Source organism: Calidris pugnax, unplaced genomic scaffold (genome assembly GCF_001431845.1).
Source record: "Calidris pugnax isolate Ruff unplaced genomic scaffold, ASM143184v1 scaffold56, whole genome shotgun sequence".
Taxonomy (NCBI): Eukaryota; Metazoa; Chordata; class Aves; order Charadriiformes; family Scolopacidae; genus Calidris; species Calidris pugnax.
Window position 1 is genome coordinate 12,882,467 of NW_015090839.1, and position 6,000 is coordinate 12,888,466.

Consider the following 6,000-nt stretch of genomic DNA (forward strand, 5'->3'; position numbering starts at 1 on the left):
AAACAAAAGAAAGGACCCATCATAAGTATGAAATCCCAGGTTTTATCCAAGCCTGGACAGTCCCGTGGCAGAAGAACCAAATTATAACTCTTGTCTTTCGATAGATTTAGTTGGGTTTAGCATCTGGCCCTGCAGCACTGAATGATGGATAGAATTAGTACTGACCTTCTCAGAAGAAGGAGTTTGCCACACTGGCTTAAGAGTCTGAGAGCAGCTTTACAGCACGTTCCCGTCGTCTGCAGTTTCACTCCGATTTCTCGCTGTCTCTCTCCTCCTCGCTGCGGTGCTTTCTCTCAGCTCCGCGGGGCCAGATTGGGAGGCAGCTTGTGAGACTCGTATACTTAGCTAGATGCATTCCACTTGCCAATGTGCTAAAAGTGAAGATATTTATAAATAATTGTTTCATTGTCTAGTTTGTTTAACCTTTCTGCATTGTTCTCACTTTGGAAAGTTCCATTCACCCGCATGACTGGAATAATACCTTTGTCAGAAACACTCCCCATTCAGTGTATCTGCTCAACTTGTGGAGCCAGGTCTTCTCCTGGGCTGTAAATCAGCACTCCTTCTGCGACTTAAAAAACATTTATGTGTTTGCCGATTTACAATTATTAAAGCTCTGGTGATGCAATATAAAAGTCAATGCTTGGAGAAGGAAAACAGCTGATAGATTTCTCTTCTTTGTATATACCCTCTGCCAAAAACACCATGATATGGATAGCGCAAGAATATTGGCAGTTTTTAGATGTATCTGAGTGTCACAAGGTATGCTGTATGGCAGGTAAGCACACTGAAGGTGCACAGGTTTGTCATTAAATAAGAGGTATCTTTGAGCTTATAAAATTACCTCTGTGTGCCATTTTTCATTAAGTGAAAAGGGAGCATAAAGTACTATTTGAATTCAGTCAAAAAAAAGAAAAAGAAACACCACAGCTTTCAGAGAAATACCTGATTTGTTCCAGGATTGTTCACTGGCTGATATACATATACTGTAACATTATTCTGTTTGTGTTTTAAAAGATGTGTCTTGAGTCACTGAACCAGCTCAAAACATGAATCTTGTCAGATCACAAAAAAGCTGAACCATTTTCAAATAAGTGAATGAGTGCTGATGCAGGGCTGCGTGCGAGACACCGACCAGCCAGTCTTCCTGTTTCTAAACACAGAAAAGCTAAACAAGATGCATCTCCATGGGCTAAAGTTTGGCTGATCTGAACCAGGGAATGAAGGGAAATGCAACTGTCTGCAATGCTCTTTATCAACCCATCTCCATATTTCACTCTTCCTTACAATGAACTAACCACGTAGAGTTTGTAAGATAGAGGTTAAGACAAATACTTGAACCTACCAACGACTACAGCTATAATGAAATAGCAATACATTGATGGGTTACTTCGCTTGTGCCCCAAATGCCAGCTGTACCAATGAGGGATTCTAAATGTGCTTGGCAGTTTTTTGGCAGGTGGTGAATGCTCTGAATTTCCCAATTATAGCAAAGGCAAGAAAGAAGGGAAAAAATTAAAGTACTTCAAGAAGGAAAAAAAAAATGCCAGGAACACTAGGAGGCCAAGACAGACACAGTCAGAGGCCTACTAATTTCATCAGAAAGTCTGTTCACGATACCTCCAGAACCAAGACTGTTGTTGATTGCACATATAATGGGGTTACAAAGATGCAGTCAATACCAAAGGTGGCCAGGGGGGCTTGTACTGCTGGCACCATGTGTAACATGGGAAGCCAAGAATTGGACTATCAGAACCAACAGTGAACTATTAGATACGGGTTTTCTGCTTGTGAAATTAACAGATCTGTCACAGAAATAGTTCAGGCAAAATGAATTCAGAAACCTCTGAACTGCAAGATGATATTTCTCTTTACAGGATCTGGTGTAACTATGGTTAATCAGGTGGTAAGAGAAAAAGCCCAGCAGGCATGCTGGTAAGAGGAAAAAAAAAAAGAAAGAAAAAAAACCCACCACTACAGATAATGTTTTCCTCTTGTTCCACATTAATTAGGGAGAGAGAGCTGGGGTTTATATGGTGAATTTATGCTAAACTGTTTTACTTGGAGAGGTAAAGCTTTAGTCTTAAGGAATGCAACTGAAGCTTTATGGATACAGAAAGCTTTCCTGGCTGTGCCATCAGGAAGGCATCCATGGTATGTTCCACAGCTCTGGTATGGTGCCCTGCTTCAGCTGCCTCTGTCACCAGTGCAGGGAGACAGGCTTTGGCCCTAACAGCAATTCCACCTGGGACAATCTTCTAAAAACTTCCATCAAAGTTACAGCTTAAAGTACAAAACCATTTTGTGTGAAGCAAAGTATCTATTTACCTGGTCTGGGACTCAGGGACAGCTCAGTTGTGCAGAGTGGTGTAAGAGAGAACAGCATCCATGATGAAGATGTGTACACAGCAAGAGGCTTTGTGGAGACGCCTGCCCTGGGCCGCTGGCCTGCAGCGTTAGTGACGGCGGGTGCTCCAGGTCTGCCTCTCCCTGTGTTAGGCACTTGGGAAAGTATTTACATTTGAAGTTCACTGGAGCGGATGGACTATGATGATAACTAAGCAGGAAGGGATCACAGCAAACAAAAGCAGCCCAGCACGGTTCTAAAAATAGTCCAGCAGTAACTAAAAACTCAGATTAGATCCCTGCCTCTGACTTCAAAACGGACTTGGATTCTTCCAGATACACAAATCCCTCGCTGAGAAGTCCCAGTGAACATTAACAGTTGTTCTGCTAGTACTGTGTAAGGGTCGGTGACTTACTCTTCTGACACAACTAATCTAACAACACTTTTAAAACACCAGTTTTCTTTCTGCACCTCTGACACAGGTAAACCGAGGCATTAAAATCCAGTTTATAGCCAAAGACTGCACTGTAGTGAAACACAACAGACAGCACCTCAGTTTCTAAGTCCCATGTATAGTTGTGCTGCTACACTTCCATGTTTTGCTGTTTTGGTTTAATATTTGTTTGGGTTTATAGTTGGGGTGGTTTTGTTCATTTTTGTTTCCCAGGTAACTTTCAAAGGCAATCTCATACTGCACAAACCAAAATATTTACAGCGTACCTTTGTTCTGTTGCACTCAGACTAAATTTTCTCCAAAGCAAGGCAAAGTGAGGTTGCCATACACTGAATCTGAAAAGGACTTTGAAAATATCTCAGCACACACATTTGTATTTTCATTTGCCCCATGAAACTCAGTACTGTTAACAGCAGAAATTAGCAACTTAAATGTTTTAGGCTTATCTCAGCTCTAAAAGGCCTTATACCTCTTAGAAATAAGAGGTATAAAAAAGCCTCTTAGAAATAATTTATCCCTACCACGGATGTTCAGGGGAGGATATTACCCATTTAATTTAGAAAGGCAGGGACTACAGTTTCTAAGCACTGTGTGACAATATAGTCATGCACTACAACCTACAAGAGATACCTTGTTGTCATACCTTCCAAGAAATTAATTGAGAAATCATGAGCGGGGTTTTTCTAGTGCAGTCAGCAATAGCTTAGCTCATTGCTTCTAGATATCACTTACCAATTATTTCACAGGAATCTAAGTTTAAGCAATTGCCAAATGCTCTTGAAAATGCCTATCCAGCTTTCTAAATACTTGTTTGAAATGAAATGCAGATATATTTTTTATATTTTTCTTTATATAAATATATGTTTTTTTAAATTTATTTTTATCTAAAAGCATAGACATAGACAATTACATGGATGCTCTCAGAAGGAGAAGGAACTCAGCTATATATCTGATTTGTTCAGGTATAAAGCTGACTTTATATATATATGCAGATTATTATTTAACAAGAGATGCGGTAGATAGTGAGGCAGAATCCCAGTGGGATGTTTGCTGTTAGCAGAGCATTTGGAGTGATCCCCAACAGAAAGAGCTTTGGTTAGCGATGCCTACTAAAGGCATTAAGCAGGTCTTACCAACTCAGCAAAATTAAGTCCATAGTATGAAATTTTGTTGAGGTCTCACAGGCACCAAGCAGGTGCTGCAACCATGTGTTGTGCAGCTTAACTGTTCTGAGGAAATGAGTTTGAAATCCTTATTTAGGGACCTCAGTCCCTGTGATGTTCACTGAAGCAGCCATCCACCTCAGAAGGTCCATTTGAAACCACCTCCAGAGTGACTAGCCACCAGAAGGCCAGCACACTGCAGCAGGAACAATAAGCAAATTCTGTTTTTCCCCTGAAGCAGGAGTCTTTATTAAGGACATAGCAGTGTCTCCACCTACTTATAATACAAAGCCTTAAATGTAAGTCCCTACAAATGCTTTCCCAATAAATAGATGTAGGTAATTCTTCAAAAGTACAGAAGACACAGAGCCTTCTCTCAATACACTTCTGTGCAAAGGCAGGTGGTTACAGCACCTTCTTGGGATCAGAAAGACACAAGTGGGAGTCCAAACCCGTGGGCAAACTTAACAGTCTCCACTCTCATCTGTCACAGTCATTCTGACGCAGAAAGGACTCAAGCTTCATGGGCCAGAAAGTGGGAACAAGAATGAGCATCACAGTACAATTTCAGATATGTCTTCAGTCAGTCTAAATCCATCCTTCATATGAAGAAGAAAACCAAATACATATTAATAAGCTTACCAGAATGTGATTGTATAAGAGGGGGGACAGCAAATCACTCTCCTCCCATATGTGTTCTATGAGAAAAAAGTTGTTGTCACCGCACATCAAGTAGAGATTGATTGTTTCACCATATGTAGGTTTGCTTTTAGATTAAGATATAGATGAAACCCCACAGAGAAGTCTACCCAACTTCTGGATACTAGCTTGGAAAAAAGCCTGCACAAGGTGACAAGGTGAGGTGGAACATACAACCAAGGTGCTCCAGGGCACAGGGAGCAGCAAAACTTCAGGACTGTGGGGAATTCTAGGGTCACAAGCTGAGGTCTTGTTTGCCCCAGACACCTGGGGAACGAGCTGCCAGCCCCAGGGTCTGCAGGAATGGTGTTCTGAGCTTAGGCATCTAAATAAATTCCGTTTGGATCTAACCTTTAAGATTAGAATAGCAGAGACCCAAGAGCTAACAGAAGAGAAGACAAATATATTGACTTTTCATCTCACTAGCAATGCTCATCTTCTACCTAATGTTTCTAATGAAACAGGTGTTTTTGTGTATATTTTTTACATTATAAAAATTAAATGGAAAATTAAATCTAATCACCCGTCTTTGCCTGACTCAATAGGACATGATTTTCTATAGGTCTCTTCAATGGCACAACCCAGCTAAACTGATTTATAAGCCTTATTGTGGAGAAGCACAACACAAAAGTAGCATTAAAAAAGAGAAAAAAAAAAAAAAAAAAAAAAAAAAAAAAAAAAAAAAAAAAAGAAAAAAGATGAAAGAAAGATAGCAGTGTTCTTGACATCAGTATTGAATTTTCACCAGCTAAAGATGGACTTCCATGTCCAGCCAGGGACAACCCACCATGTGTAAGCAAAACAAAAAAACCCTATAAATTTGAAAATCCTCACCTCACTTTTCTATGGTTTGAGAAGTGAAGTTTAGCACAGCAAAACAAAAATCAGACCTACTTTTAATCTGTGAACAGCTCTCTTGATGAAATCTGTCATGTTTCTGACTTCTTTTGTTCCTTGTGAAAAGAGCAAAAATGTTATTTTTCATAAAGAATTTCCAAATGTTTTATCTTTATTAATGTTTCTTTATAATATAGTTCATCACTGCAGGCAAATCTGTCTCATTCGTTAATTCTTCCATTGTCAAAACAACATAACCAATAGTTTATAACATCATAAATCTTGGACATCAATCATAATATAGCGATTCCCCATTATGTACAGGATTGTCTATTCTGATATGTTTGAAAGGCCAGTCATGACTTGTTATACATTAATCTGTTGCTATGAGCAGCATAATATTCTGTATTGAAGCAGTCAGCCTATTAATGGCATCTGAATTTTTTAGTTGCTTTTGTCACTGTTTGTGGTTTTCCAGATGGTAAGAAATTAATCGCTTA